Below are 16,738 nucleotides of genomic sequence, written 5' to 3'. Positions count from 1 at the left end.
GCAAAACAGAACTTAGGAGTCCTTCATAACTCATCACAGAAGTGACTGTCCTCCATGATGAGATAGTCTTACACCCTGAGGCAAACTGTCCAGAAGCCAGGATGTAGAATGGGGCTGCCAAGGGGGCAGGGACCCACAGCTGTCTTAAGAGCTACTTACGGCATGAATCATAATGGTATTAGTATAGACTAGTTGATTGGCTTTTTACAGAACAACAGATAGGTGACAAAAAAGAGATTTTGACAGAGGAAAGAGAGACGGTTTTGAAGTGTTGGCTTTTCTGTGGCAGGATGAGCCAGCTTAGCAAGGTTTGGGCCACCAGTAGCCAAATGTGTCTTCCCTGAGCCTAGGCACACTCTTTGTGAAAGGTAAGGACAGAGTGAACTAAGCCAGTCTCTGTCATTTCTTATGTTGTCCTTGTGCCATGGTTTTGGCACTAAGTGGAGACTTTGACTGTCCCATGGTGGTGAGACTGGTTGTTCTGTATGTTTCATCTCAAACTCACCAACTCTCCTTCCATAGACTAAAGAACACCCAACTGTAACTGCCAATGAATATTGTCCCCAAAGCCTGCAGCACACATATTAAGGGGTTCCCTGGGTTCACTGTACAAAAAGAAAGCCCCCAGGCTCTGTGCTGCATGCATTGGCCAAGTCACAGCTTTGGACATTGGCTTTCCCTGCACTTCCAAAGCTACAGTGTTCTCTCTGGAGAGGTTATGTAAAGAACACTTACTTTATTAAAAGACCTCTGACAGAGACACATCATTAACCAAGATTAGCTTAACAAAGGCTTAATAAAGATGACAATGAGAAGGTATTAACTCATTTGGCTGATGTTTGAGAACCTGACACACGGCAGATACAGGGCTCTTTTCAGCCTTGCTGATGGATGGTGTCTGTTTGCATTGGAAATTGGCTAATGTGCTGGCACCCTGGAAATCTTGTGCTGAAGCCAAGGAGACATTGAACCTGTCTGAATGCATAATCTATCTCCCCACCCACAAAGTTTGCACCACCCAAGCCAGGCCCTCCAGAGCAGGCAGGTTGCTTACAGAGCCCAGAGCCTGCTTGATTCCCCTTACGTAGCAACTTACCATTCTCGGCCATTTATTTTAAGCAAATTATTCAGCCAAGTTGACAAGCATGAAAAAAAAAATACATGAACTGTCCTAAGCTTTTCAAAAGAGATTTTCTCCCAAATATTATTCCCTATGCTCTGATCTCTTCCTGTATTCTTATCAAATGCTCTGGGCCAGCTCTTAAAAGGAAGTTGTCAGCAATGCTCTGATGGCTGATTCTTCATCTCTGCTGTCAGATGAATGTCTTATCAACATATAAGCCAAATTTCCACCTTTAAGAAGCTCCAGAAGATGACCTAAGGGGTCTCCAGGAGTCTAGAAACAGAGGTTCGGTGACCCACGGATCAAATAATTAGGCTCTGCCAGACCCAATGGGTGCTAACTTTGATAGCTCCCCGACTTCATGGAGGTTAAAATCTGGGAGACACTATATAACAGATAGATAGATAGATAGATAGATAGATAGATAGATAGATAGATTAGATTAGATAAGCAGATAGAAGATGTAAATACATATAGTCTCTTCTTTATAATTATTGGTGTTAATATGTATGTGTATAGTTTCTATATACATAGAAACAAATTAGGAATAGGATGAATAAAGTAATTTTGAACATTAGTAAACATGAATTCTCACAGAGGCAGATGTGTCTCCTCACTGAGGCCCCACACTTGTCTCTGGGGTCATGGAAAGCCACTACTCACTGGTTCCTCCCATCTGTCCTCAGCATGCCACCACCCTTGCTTTACAGTTCCAATTCAAGCACACCCTTAGCTATTCCCTGCCCCTGGAAGTCCCTAATCTGAATAACTTTCCATCCTTGACTGCTCTCCGAGCCACTCGAAATGAATTACTAAGCCTACTGGACATGGCTCCCCTGACCACATAAAGGCAATGCTTTCCTCAACCCTGGCCTCATCTTTGCAAAACTATGCACCATTCCTGGCATACTGAAAGCATGGAATCAGTTCTTCCCATAACTGGATTGTACAAGACTCATCTGGGAGCTTTAAAAAGTGTGATTGTCTGGGCCCCAACTCAGACTCACAAAATTGTCATCCCTGAGAGTGGCAGCCTCTATGTGAACAATTTTTTAGAAGTCCCAAGGTGACTGTAATTAGCAGCAAGGAGAGGGAAATGGCTGTTGCTGTTGCTTTTTTAAACTCACACCATCCAGATGCAAACTCAAAGCTATGTAGACCCTATAGGAGAAAAGCTTGCTTGTATCTGGTGGTTCTCAGCCAAGACCTGCTCTCATCTTCCAAAGGGAACTGACCCCAGAAGGCCCTAGCCCATGGCAGAGCATCTTAGGTGAAAGCCACCTAATCAAACATTTCAGGATGATTGGCAAACTGGCTCTTCATAAGAGAGAAGTAACCTGCATTTAGAGCCATGAGTGAGCGTGTGGCTCTGGGCTCTGGGCTCCAGTTACATCTGCATAAACAAATCAGACCCTGGGACATGTCCTCCTCCTCCTCCTCCTCCTCCTCCTCCTCCTCCTCCTCCTCCTCCTCCTTTCGTGAACCTGGACTGCCACGGCTCTGCTTGGAGAGCTTGATCTGAGGGAAGGGGAATTGAAGCCTGGGTGCCCACACCAACCAGGGCAGGCAGAGACAGGATTGAGGAAGTCCTGAAAGCAAAACGGTTCCTGTTCATTTGGGACCATGAAACAAGCTGCCGTCTGCCACACCGCTGCCTCAGGACGAGATGTGAGGCATCACTGTCTTCACAGGCAATTTTTAAAAAGAAAAAAAAAAAATGCTGGGAGGAAAGAAAGAAAAGAGCACTGCCCTTTCCCATGTCCCTTTGCCTCTGAGTTGGAGTCAGAGCCCTCATTATCTCATCAGCTGGTCTCACTCCCTCAACCACAACTGGGTTCGTGCGCCTTTGATTTAAGCTACGACTCAAAGCCCCAGTCATAGAAATTCATTTTCAGAAGATAATTGGGTGCACCACGCCAGCTTGTTGGCCTGTTAGCCAGCTCTAATTGTTGGCTGGTAAATTGAAAGCATAGTGTGAGTAAATAGCTCTTCCAAAGGCATGAATGAGAGCAAGTCATGGTCCCATTGGTGGAGGACCCTGCCCTTTCTGATCAGGGATATTTCTCTGCTGGGATCATAAATCTGTCACCTACTTGAAGGAAGCACAGGGTGGCAGGCGTCTAAATTACTGTGCGTGGGGTGGAGTGAGGAGGTCTCAGGGATGTCTATGTTTGCTTCTTCCACACCCCACCTCTCTTTTCCTTTCAGAGAAGCCTCGTTTCTTCATCTTTCCCTTCCCTCTACAGCTGTAGCTTCTAAAGCAGTAGGTTAAGAAAGGGATCTTCTTCTTCTTCTTCTTCTTCTTCTTCTTCTTCTTCTTCTTCTTCTTCTTCTTCTTCTTCTTCTTCTTCTTCTTCTTCTTCCTCTTCTTCTTCTTGGTGGCAGAGTGGTCAGAAGATAGATCTTGTTGTTCTTGCAGGCTGAATTCTCCTGTGCAGGGGGGCCAAAGGGGATCCTCACCCACTAGATGGAGATGTCACTGTTTGGGAGCCTGTCTGGTTTTGTCCGTTGCTCTGGCATAGCACTCTTTCTTTTGGAAAAGCTCCCTCTCCTCTCTCTGGAGTGGGAGTCATGATAGATCTTATGAGAACTCTCAAGAGCCAAGCAGCCCGTCTCTGTGGAACCATATGCACACAGCCCTTACCACTTGTCTTAGTCACGTGACTAGCCTCGGCCAACAGAACACAGGTGATCCTGACTAGACCAGGTGTGAATAGAAGCTTTAAATTGATTTTTGTCACCATCGTCTTCTGCTCTTTCTGTCTGTCCTCAGAGAGCTTTGAGCACACACTGAAAATTCATGCTGTCTGAGCAAGAAGACCTATGGAAGTCTAGGAGCCATCAGAGCTGTCCTCTCTTATCCAGAGAGACAAAGCATAGTGAATCCAGCAAGAGGTGGCTACTTTCTTCATAGGGTGTGATGTGGGATAGAATACATGTATCTACCCTCTAGTTTAAGATAAGGCCCAGATGTTAAAGGACATTAGTTGAGGCATAGAGAAGCCTACCTTTGTGGCAATCTTCAGCCTGCTGAGCCATCTGAAAAAACAAAACAACAACAACAACAGACCCTACCTCACAGGGCTTTCACATAGGACTGTTGGCATCAGAGTTTCTGTCAATTATAATTAAAGGATTTCTGCTTGAAACCAATTTCAGATATAGTCTCTCCTCTCTCTCGGCCTCTCCCTTTTTCCTCTCAAGAGATGAAGGAACCAAAGACCTCAGGAGCCACGGGACCGTATCTAAAACAGAAGTGCTCCGAGGACCCAAAAGCCTACAAAGCTCCAGGACCCGTCCAGGCTGGGATCTGTCATCCACTGACCGACAACTTGAAGAATGGACCCAAAGGATTGGAGACTGAGCTGGAGAAAAGACTTTGATAGGAGCCCAGAGTGACTTGACGTTTCATCCATAGCCTTGAGCTATGCGTTGAATCCTTCTCATCCCACACCATCAATCATCGCAGCAACCAACATCAGCCAGTAAGCGGCTTGGCTAAGGCCATCCCAGAGTTTTATTTCTAAAAGCATCAATAGCAATTTGATTTAGATGATTAATTTCTTCACCAATAGCCATTTCTTCCTGCTTTAAGCCAGAAACTAAATAATACAAACTGACTAGAATATCATTGAAGAATCAATAAAACATCCTTAACAGATAATTATAGCATTAATGCACTATTCTCTGGTTGGTGCATCAATCATAGTTAATGGGCATAAGTTGAAGTGGTGTTAATTAAAGCCTGTGGGTTCTGTTGCCCTGAGTCATAGATGCTTCAGTGCAAGACTGAGCTGAAGGATCACGGACCTTCCTCATGTGTTTACTGCAATCCTGGGCTCCTAAGACATACCTCTTGGACTGCTATCAGGCCATGGTAGGAAGTAGTAAGGGTCAAGAGTTGGGTGTAGATGCCCCAGTTTCTAGTGTCATCTTCTCCAAATATGAGGAACATTCACAACAATTAATTTATTTGGGAAAATGGCTTAAGCTATAACATTTCCAAGGAAAGAGAAAGGAATGAAAAAAAATAAAATAAAAGAACAGACGAAGGATAAGATTCATCTAGTCCAACCCCCTTATTTTGTCAATGGGGAAACTAAAACACAAAAAAAATGAGAGAGATTTGTTAATGTCACAAAGAGGTCAACAGTGGAACCTGTGCCTGAATGCAAGTGCCCCCAATTACCAAGCCACGGTGTCTCCATGATATTTCGATGTTGGAGACACGATTGTATTTCACAGCACAGGAAGAATTGGGGAGTATGCCCCCAGACAACATCAGGACAGAGCTACACCTGTCTCATGCTCCTTACCAGCTATAAATACCAGGCCTCATCTCTGGCCCAATATTCCTGCTTCTGTGTTTCATTCTGGACCTTTCCTGTGGGAGATAGAGCCCGTGCCCAGCAACTCTTGGCAGGAATAGCTAGCCTGGACTTCTGGCCAGTTTTGTTATTACCATGTTTTCATTCACTGGCATACCACTTAGTAAGCACGAAGCAAGATGCCAAACCTTTAGAATTTTTAAAAAAACAAGAACAGTATCTAGGCCCCCATAGTCTGAAAAAGAAAATAAAATTAACAATCTAATATCACAGTACAGAAGGCTCTACTGGTGCTCCCTATCCGCCGGTCTACCGGAAGGCGTTCTGTTCTTCATTCACTGCAGTCATCTCCAGGGCCTCGATACTGGGTTCACCATAGACACTTAATAGCTACATTAGATAGTTATTTGTTCACTGATGCAAAGTCTGGTTGTGTAGCACAGGCTAGCCTTAAAAAAAAAATCACTGTGTATCTCAGGTTAGCCTCCAACTTACTGTTCGCCTTCATTAGCCATCTGAGTACTAGAATTACAGTACCACTATGCCTGCATATTTCTGGTCTTAAAACCCTTAGGAGTTCACACAAAGCCAGGTGTGGTGGTGCATGCCTTTAATCCAAGCAGTCGGGAGTTTGAAGCCAGCCTGGTCTACAAAGTGAGTCTAGGACAGCCAAGGCTATGCAGAGAAACCCTGTCTCAAAAAAAAAAAAAAAAAAAAAAAAGAAAAGAAAAAAGAAAAGAAAAGAAAGAAAGAAAAAAGACTTCACACAATGCATCATCCCCATTTGAAGTTAGTGCATTATAAAGATTTTCATCTTTATCATTACCTAAGAAGCAATTCTGGTTTGGGTTTTTTTGTTGTTGTTGTTGTTGTTGTTTGTTGGTTTGTTTGTTTTGTACTTCTTTCTAGAGCGTAGGCACAGAGGAGTAAAGTACATTACCTAGGGTGACACATCCAGGAAGTGACAAACCTGGTATCTGACCCTAATTTCCACAAGCTTCTTCCTTAACCATACTTCTATAACTCCCAAAGATACCAGAGAGTCTCAGAGCCCTACAATGAAATCAAGGAAGATTTCTGGGACACAGTGGGCGTGGTAGAAGCTAGTCAATGCTTTGGTGAAAGGCACGCTTTAAACTTCAGCAGTATGGGGGTGGGGGCATCTGACGAAAAGAATAGAGGACATGCTGGTGCTGAGGAGATGGGCATACAGGGAAGGCAAGCTCAGTATGGTGGGACACACTCCTAAGACAGGAGGCACAAGGAAATGTGGCCAGTGACCAGTGTTACTACCAGGTGGTGCGGAGTTATTTGGAAGCCATTGAACCTGACATTATGAGAGCTATAGTGCAGATGAACCTCATTTGACCTACCTTAGAGGTCAGAGGGTAAGGCTGAGTGACAGTGAAGCTGCAAAAGAAGAAAAGAAACTTGGAAGCTTTTTCCAGGCCTCCTTAACAAACAGGTCACAGTTGGAACCTGCAGTTGGGCAGCACTCGTGAGCTGATGTCACTCCTTGAGCCAGTAGTCTGGTCAGCTTCACCCACATTACCCATCCTGATGCCTTTGACTTATGGTTGGCCTTAGGTTTGGTGGCAATAACAATCTAGAAGGGTCCTGGAATTTCATCCCAGGTGGAAAACAACTTCTGTCTGCCACAGCCACAAATTTAAGTGCTGCATCTGGTTGGAGTTTAGTGTTTGTTTGCTGGCTGGCTTGTTTTTGTTGTTTGCTGGCTTGCGTTGCTTTTTTGGTTTTGTTTGTGACAAAGCCTTATTGTGTGGCCCAGGATGGCCTCGGACTAGCAACCCTTCTTCTCCCACCTCCTGAGAGCTGAAGTTATAGGCACGCACCATGCCAAGCTCTTCCAATTGCTCATTCTATCAACAATTCCTCCAGTCCCCAAGGAACCACATTTCTCAGGTCTAGACATAAAGATGAATTCAACTACCTGCATCCTTGGAAAATTCCTCAAAAACTCATAAATTCTTTAATTCCTAGAATCCCATTGGAGAAAGCTTTTAGATTAGATTTAACAAACACATCAAGCCATGCATACTTTAAAAATAGCCTGTGACTTTGTGCAAAAGCGTTATTACCTGTAGATTGAAAAATAATACAAGGAGCTAGAGGGATGATTCAGCGGGTAGGAGTGCATGCTGCACAAACCTAGGGATCTGAGTTTGGAGCCCAGTAACCAGGTAAGAATCTGGGTGTGCATGTACCTATAACTCCAGTCCTGTGGGTGGTAGAGACGGGAGGACTTCTGGGGTTTCTTGACTGACAGCCTGGGTCAAGGTTTAGTGAGAGACATTAACGCAAAGGAATAAGGCTGAGAGTGATTATGCAGAACTCTCAATGTTCCTCTGGCTTCCATGTGGGCTCGCGTAGGTGTATGTGCCCACATGCACACATATACACAACAGCACACAAACATACACTATGTTCACACACATACACAGAGCACACACATGCGCTACTCTCACACAGGTAGAAACAGCACACACACATGTACTACTTTCAAACACATATGTACGACACACACACACACACACACCATGTCAGTAGTCATGTCTATTATTTCTGGAAACCTAAAATCTAAGACTTTATTTTCATGATCAACAGCACCCTCAACTTCAAGTGTAGCAGATCATACCGAGGGGAACATAGAAACCGACAGTGTTATAGGCGACCCAAACTCATTCAGAGCTGGGTGAAGTGTTTTAAAATGGGGAAATGGGGGATAGAACAAAGGCCTCCTTGAGGAAACTGGCTACCCAGTGATGGAAGAGTATTACATTCAATGATACAAGCTTCGGGTTACCCACCTTTTCAGATCACCTGTCTCCAGGGAGCTCTAACTCTACCATGCCTGCTTAAGGTCTGCAAAGCTCTTCTGTTGACTCACACACTGAGAGCCTTGCTCCTCCCCCTTGGGTTGGTGACTTTAGTAATGGGCCTTACAGGTCTTCCCACTAAAGGATGAGGCTTGCTTCTCCACCCTTCTTTGAGACTGGGCCAACCAACATACTCAAGATTCAAAATGTAGGAAGATGCTTACACCAGGGGTCAGTCAAGTGCAAGGCCAATGCCTGAGAGTCAGTGTCACCTTCAAATATCTGCCCTAAGGAACTTCTTCCCTCGCCCCAATCCCAATCTTATTCATGACTACCTTGGACAATATCATATGGAAGAAGTGACATTGTATTCATGGAGTGATTTGGGGGATAGCAAATGCCCCCCAAGCATATGTTGAACGCTTAGTCCCCTGCCTGGAGGCCTATTGGGAGATAGTGGAACCTTTAGGATGTCAGGCCTAGTGGGAAGAAGTTAGGTCATTGGCCATGTCATTGAAGGAGATATCAGACGACGGCCTTTTCCTCTCTTTGCTTCTTTGCTTATAGAAGCCATAAATGGAGCAGCTTCCTACACCCCTCACTCCCTCTGCAGCACACTGCCCTTCCATAGGTACAGAGCAAAATGCCCAAGTAGGCATGGACAAGAACCCTGAGCACAAACAAGCCTTTCCTCCTTCAAACTTATTTCTTTTAGGTAACTTGCCACAGCGCTGGAAAGCTGACCTACAGTTCTGAGCCCTGGCCTCTGAAGGAAGCTTCTGCATGCATTCGTGCAGCCGGTGCCTGGCATAAAAGGAAGAGCAATGGCCGTTGCTGTAGACGTTGGGAGTGGTTTGCTGTGGAGAACTCTATGCAGGCTGAACACCACTGACCTAAAAATCCAAAACACTCTACCATCTGAAACTTAAAACTAAACAAGCAACCAACACACAACAACGACAACAAACATGACCAGTGCAAATGGAAAACCCCAAATCTGCCTTCAGCTAAGACACAGCATCATTACAACTTGTAACATAACTCAGATACTGTGTATAAGGTTATGTGGAACATAGATGAATTTCTAGGTTAGTTTTTGGGACTCATCTCAAGAGACACCTCATTAAATATGTGCAATATTCTAAAACATTACAAAAGCTAAAGCCAAGGACATGTCTGTCTCAAGCACCTCAGATATAGATTATAACACACAAATCTTCAGTCTTAGCCTTTTTCTGCTGCTATGACAAAACTCTCCTGATGGCTAGAGTACAGCTTGTACGGCACTTGCTTAACTGGAAGGTCCATCTCCACTTGCAAATGAAAATTACTTCACAGCTTATGATCCTTAGATCCTCAGCAGGGCCCAGTGATGAGAAAACTGACCCCCCCCCCCGCCTCCCCACACACAAGAAGGTGATAACCTGTGGGCCAAACACAGGAGAAAGGGCTGAGGCACAAATACAACTCTGCTCACTGAGACCCTGTCCTCTTGTCACTCTATAAGCCCATGGAGCCACATGGCCACCATCGCCCACTCACCAGCCATTTCATATGACTAATAAGGTCCAGGCAACTCAGGAGACATTTATCAGCTCCCCAAAGCTTTGATTGGTCCCTCTTCACTTCCAGCCTCTTCACTTTCCAACCCTCCCCCACCACACCCCCAGCAGGACTGCTCTTGTGAAGTGCTTCTCCCCAAGCAGGGGAGGCATGTGACACACAACGAGGAAACCACTTTTGAGTCGAATTGACTTCAGTAGCAACTCTGATGCCACACAATTATCTTCAGCTGTCAAGCTGACACAAACCTAGAGTTGCCTGGGGAAAAAGAAATGCCACCTGAAGAATTGCTCTGATCAGATTGGCCTGTGGCCAAGTCTATAAGCCATCTTCTAAACTGCTAATTGATGTGAGAGGGCCCATCCACTGTGGGCGGTGCTATTCCTAGGCAGGTGGACCTGAGCTATATAAGAAAGATATTTGAGCAAACCAGAGGGAGCAAATCAGGATAGAGTGCTCCACCATGGTCTCTGCTTCTGTTCCTGCATCCAGGCTCCTGCCTCCAGGTCCCTGCCATGAGTTCCTGCCTTGGTTTCCCTCCATGATGGACTGTAATCTGTAAGCAGGAATGAACTCTTTCCTCCTCAAGTTGCTTTTGGTCAGGGTGCTTTATCACAGCCACAGCAAGCAAATGAGAGCACTCCCCGTATGGGCGAGTTATTTAACATCTCTAGTTCTGTGTCTTCATTCATAAAATGAGGGAGATAATAGTGATCCACACATCATAAGGTTTCTTAAAGGAGTAAGAATAAAACACCCACAGATAAAATAAAGACCATGAAAAGGGTTTCTCAGTGCCTAAAACAGAGTGGCTTTACCAAACTGTACTAGTAGATGACTAACTGCAATTAACACTAATACCAGAACCCAGGCAAACAAACTGGGCACAGCTGGTACCTGAGCACCCTTTTTATCCGTGTGGCCATCTCCAAAGGCCTTTCCTATTGTGAGAGAAATAAAGCACCCCCAGCAAAGTTCCCCACGCCCCATTCATCAGCTTTAACAAGAGCTCCCTGTCAGCACCCGATTTATTGAGTGTAGGACGCAGAAAATAGGTTGGGGGAGGAGGAGTGGGTTATATAATCAGGTGTGTGATTAGTCATGCTAATGGTGTTTTATTATGCCGTGAGTAGAACCTATTTACAATAATTTAATCATCAACAAACAGCTGCAGGAAGAGGAAGTGGTGCTGTCAGAGTCACAGATGAGGACTCTCCACTAACAGGTCCAGTGCGACCCTGAACTTCCGGTAATTCCGGAGGGAAAGGCTGAGCTTGGGTTTGAGTAACGTCCTGGACAATAATGACTGACATCTGCGTAGTGCCTGCAGCCCTCAGGAAGTACCTACCAGCGCAAAAAGAACTTCATTTCCTCAGCCGCCCACTACTTAAATCTGGTTGTAGACGGCAAAATGTGTGTGAAACATGAGAAGGACCATGGGCAGGACTTGAATGAAGCCTTCCTTCGATTCCAGTCTCACCTCTGTCTTTCTGACCCAGAGCTCCAGTCCGGTTTTTATTATGATTAGTAACTTGGTACGTGAAGGCACTCTGGATTGAAAAACACGGTCCAAGAGAAAGAGCCCCGGGTGCTGCGCTGCGGATGAACGGACCCTTCCAACAGGAAAAGCAGAGCCACCTTGTCCAGGTCACCCACACCTGACCTAATTAATATGTGCACTGCAGTGGAGGGACTGAGCACCCCCAACTATCACTGGAATTGGGGGTGAGTGGGCAGGTCTTTGACTAGCCTGAAGTCTGGGGAGTTATGATAGTAGCTATCTGTAGGTAATCCCTCTCCAGAAAACTTTTATGTATTATGTTTTGTTGTTGTTGTTGTTTGGTTTGTTTGGTTTGGCTTGGGGTTTTTTTGTTGTTTTGTTTTTGGTTTTTTTTTGAGACAGGGTTTCTCTGTGTAACCTTGGCTGTTCTGGACTCACTTTGTAGACCAGGCTGGCCTCGAACTCACAGAGATCTACCTGCCTCTGCCTCCCAAGTGCTGGGATTACAGGCGTGGGCCATTGCATCCAGCTTATGTATTGTTTTAAAGATGAAACTTCGCAAAGGGGAGTGAAAGAGATTTCTGCTTGCTTTCTTCTCTCAGTGCAGCCCCCTCTTGCGTGTTCAGGATGATGAGTGGGCCGGGGGCCACCATCAGCTCTCCCCTACTCAGACCTAAGTCCCTAAGACTGAAGCCACAAGACAGAGCAGAGTTGGGCCTTGCCTGGCAATTACCCTGACACAGTCCAAAGAGCCAGCCCTGGGGTCCCCTACTCCAGAACTGTTTCTCCACCTACAGTGGAGAAACACTCTGGCCTTGCACAGTGCTGTGTAGACAGTTTAGGTAAGCCCCTCCCCCACGGGACTGCTGTGAGGTTGAACACTTAGTGCTTGCTACACAGATAATGTGAGATGTGGACAATTCAAAATGGGCGCAGGTTCTCTGAGTCCACGTGGCTGTTCTGTGACAGGCCTTCTCCAGGTGAACTGTGGACATCTTGATGCCTCTTTGCCTTAATGGGGGATAGGTCGGTTGTACAGCACTCTAGGAAAGGCCATACTGGCCCCCAGATTGCAGAGACACATATGTGTCACCCTAATAGGACCAGCTCATGCTACCTTCCCCATCCTTGATTTTATGTACAGACCCTTGTCCTCTGAGGTCTCACAGGGTTCTTGTCAGCACCCTGAGTTTCACCTGGTATGAGATCTGAAGTCAAAGGCCCAGGGATTCATCTATTCATGGAAGCTGTGGACCCATTGAGTCCACATTTGTGTTGGTCTTGACAGGGTCATCTTGGGGAGTCAGGAGAGGGAGAGAGCAGAAAGGCAAAGAATCTCTCCAACTGCTGGCCAGCAGGATACAGAGACAGTGCCAAGGGCTGTTTAGTCTCACACCTGATCATTGCTTCACCTTCCCATCTCTCCTGGTCCCCATAATCAAGTAGACTGGGTGTCTTGGCATGGTTGTGTCCATATTTCCAAAGCTATAGTGGTTTGAATAAGAATGCCCCCCCCCAAATAGCTCATATATTTAAATGCTTACTCATCAGGGAACGGCACTGCTTGGGAAGGAATAGAAGGTGTGACCTTGTTGGAGTAAGTGTGGCCTTACTGAAGGAAGTTTTGCTGGGGATGGACTTTGAAGTTTTAAGAGACGAAGGCAGGCCCAGTGTCTCACTCTCTCCCGCTGCCTGAAGATCTGGATGTGGAACTCTCAGCTCCTTCTCCAGCACCATGTCTGCCTGCACGCCGCCATGCTTCCTGCCGTGATGACAATAGACTGAACCTCTGAAACTATAAGCAAGTCCCAATTACATGCTTTGCTCTATAAGAGTTGCCATGGTCATGGTGCCCCTTCACAGCAATAGAAGAACACTTAAGACAAAATGCAATCATATGAGCACCACTACCCTTGCTGGGTAGGTGTCAAGGCAGCACAAATTTCAGGATAACTTTCTGCCACTTATTATTCCCTCACTTTCATCTTTGTCTGCAAAACCTTTTGAGTATTTTTTCTCATGTTCTGGCATCAATACAATTCATGGTTGGCTTGTTCATTATTGTCTTTTAGCTAAAGTAATTGTTGTGACAAGAAGAGGAAAAGAAGGAGGAGGAGAAGAAAGAGGAGGAGGAGGGGGAGGAGGGGGAGGAGGAGGAGGAACTGCAGCAGCAGCAGCAGCAGCAGCAGCATGTTCTGGATTGAAAATTACTCACCACAAGCCAAAGGGAGGCCATGACTGTAGGAGGCTTTGAAGTGAATGCTGAATCAACTGTTCATGATGTGAGTCAAAAGTCACATCACCTCAGGCCTCAGTGTCCCCATCTGCAAACAGGATGATCAGATCAATGCCATGTGCTGAGAAAAATGTAACCCAGGCCCTGCAAGAGTAAATGGATATGCTACCCTAAGTTGACTGGACAGCAACTGTTTGAAAGGACTCAAGTGTGCGGCAGATATTTCCTCGATTACCAAAAGCAAGTGTTCTCTTTGCTCAAAACCTATCACATATTGTCTAAATGCAATGTTCCAAAGGGGGAAAAAAACTAACAAACCCAGCCTACCTACGATTGAAGCTCTTAGCTTTTCCTGTTCAAAGCAACCATAAGAGCCAGTGGCCCTCAATGCCTAATTACTGCAGCAGCTGCCTTGTGCCCTGTGTGGGCTGAGTATAAGCTTCTCCCCAATCCTGGGTGAGTGGAAAAGGGATTCCAATACTATTTCCACCTCTGTTATTTAAAAAAAAAAACAAAACAAAAAAACCTAAAAGGTCAAAGAAAAGGCAGTCCTAACTCTGCTAGGGAGTCCCTGGGAAAGAACTCAGCAGGCCCCTTGCTGAACTAAAAACATCTTAAACCTGTGGTCCCCTGGGGCTCCTGGAAGGACCCTTCCTTTAAACCTCCATCTCCCTTCCTAACCTTCCTCCTGGTCTTCAGAGCACTGCGGTGGGAAAGGCCAAGAGGATCCCCCGAACAACTGCTGGTCTTGGGAGTTTGCCCTCTTTCCAAGCAAGGAGTCCTGACTCTGCCCACTTCTCCTCTGGCCAGATTGGTTCTCTGGGAGAGTCTGTCCCAAGTCCCAGGAATTCATGACTCAGCCTTCCTGGGCCCTTTCAGCTCACCTCAGGCACATCTCATTACCCAATCTTAGGTGCTCTCTGTGACTCTGGGGAAGGAGTCTGCCGTGGCCAGCCTAGGGAATGCCTCTGCTGTCAAGTTGACACTTAATGAGTTGGTAATGGAGAGAAAAATGCCCCCTCGGTTTAGGCGCTGGTTTAATCCTGGCTGCCTAATTGCACTCAGCTTTTCACTGACTGCCCTCCTTGCCTGCCTCAGCTGTCCATTGAGGGGGCTGACTGGCTGGCCGCACAAGCAGGGCACAGGGAAGGCCAATTATTGGTCAAATTGAATCCAAAACTCGGCTCAGCACAGAGAAATCTATGTCATCTGGCAAAGAGTCCACAGAGGCTGGCCAATGACCCAGAATCCCACCCTGGAGGGGCTCCAGCCAGAAATAAGTCAATGCAATGAAAAAAGAAAAATTTTATAGTTTTCCCTAATTGTGTAATCCTAGGATATTAAAAATATTTACTTCATATTTCACACCACAAAATGTAGATTTCTATTTTTCTGCTACAGGAGCCATGAACACAGTAGATTCATGGCCTGCATCACTAACGAGAATTGTTTGGGAATCCAGAGCATGTGCTCCGATTAGCCATAGTCAACACTGCTCTCTCTTGCCTGTGATGCTTATGCCCTTGACACTCCTGAATATGACCCCGGGCTGACTACCTGGAGCACACTGGCACAGGACAGACAGACTCTGTGCTCCTGGAGGACTCCTACATAATCCTACAAGCCCTCCTGAAGTCACAGGCATGATCCTTGGGGCTGGGGTGGGGGGTGTGTCATAGAATCAACTCAGTTAAGTCACTCTCCGGACCGTTCACCTTAGAAGAGCTGGGGGGAGGTGTCTGTGCCTTCCTCACACTCAGTGCATATTCATTACTGCCCAATGGCCCCTCTCCAGCCAGCTGGGGCAGCCGCGCTAACAACAGCCCCAGTGTGAGGTCTCCGCGTGGTAGCACTTACAGGGCCAAGGACTCCTTGTTTTTTTTTTCCCTCAACCGCCATCGCCACTGCCGTTCACGGGCAGATTTAAAGGATGATCAAGAGTATGGCATGGCTTGAAAAAGAAAGGGACAAGTCGGTGGGGTGCTTGCCCGGAGCTTGTTAGGGCAAGAATGCCCAGTCAGGACAAGGTGAGCTTCTGCCCACCTCTAATTGCACACCCCATTTGCCCAGCTCCACTCAGCTAACCCGCAGAGCATGCCAGCGTTTAAAGATTACCGAGGCAAGTTTGTACCAAAGCCGCTCCCTCTTTGTCTGTCCTTGCGCCAACAGCAGCAGAAGGGATACTAATTAGAGGGTGAATTATTAGCTTCCCATGGTGCACTGCAGGGACATTAAAAATGAGGGGGCTTTGCTGCTTGCCTTTTAGACGGTTAGTCTCGGTTTAATATATTCGTGTTTCTAGGTGAGCAGCAGGGGACAGTTTTTATGATTATAATTGTTGCATAATTACTGGCCTAAGGTTGCCTATTGTTAAATAAAAATGCTGAGATACTAATGTTTTATTGAACAGTACAAGGAGATAAAATTGTAATATCTTTTCCTGAGCAATCGAAGCTGCTCATCTGCAGCCTGGTGACAACCCTTAGTGGTCCTGTGGAAGAGGTAGATGGGTTCTGCCTGGGCTAGGAGTCAAATGGGAGGCATTTGCTTAGAAAAAAAAAAGTAACAGAGGCAGAGGAGACAAAGGAATGAACGTGTTCCCTGGTGCCACCGCAGTCTCTGAACATTGGAAGAGATGGGCTGTCCAGACCTGGGTGGATGGTTTGACATACCTGCACTCAGCATGGAGGTGGACTCCCATCCTGCTGGCTCTGATGGAAGTCACAAATGCTTTCCCCATGAGAGATGCCCATCCACACAGCAGACACTGAAGGCGTGGGAAACATGGGCACCATCAGATGGTCTAATGAGGTCTGGTAGCCCTTCTTTGGTTTTGCTTTTGTTTTTGTTGGTTTTTTTGGAGACAGAGTTTCTCTGTGTAGCCTTGACTGTCCTGGACTCACTTTGTAGAGCAGGCTGGCCTCGAACTCACAAGAATCCACCTGCCTCCCAAGTGCTAGGATTAAAGGCGTGTGCCACCACTGCCCCGGCAGTAACCCTCCTTTGAATAATCTCCTTTGGTTTTGGTTTGTTGAGTCTATTTGTTTAGATTAATTAGGTTTGATTTGGCTTCATTTCATTTGTTTATTTTCTTTTGTTGTTGTTGTTGTTTTGTTTTGTTTGAAAGAAGGTCTTGCTACATAGCCCAGA

General features: G+C 46.1%; 1 pseudogene; it reads left to right on the top strand.

Moving 5' to 3' along the window:
- Positions 1-4,506, top strand: part of LOC127209658 (60S ribosomal protein L23a-like) — a 79,993-nt pseudogene extending 75,487 nt beyond the window's left edge.
- Positions 4,507-16,738: the final 12,232 nt, after the last annotated feature.

Source organism: Acomys russatus, chromosome 26, assembly GCF_903995435.1.
Source record: "Acomys russatus chromosome 26, mAcoRus1.1, whole genome shotgun sequence".
Lineage (NCBI taxonomy): Eukaryota > Metazoa > Chordata > Mammalia > Rodentia > Muridae > Acomys > Acomys russatus.
The sequence above is the reverse complement of the archived record's forward strand: the minus strand, read 5'-3'. Positions and strand labels throughout refer to the sequence as shown.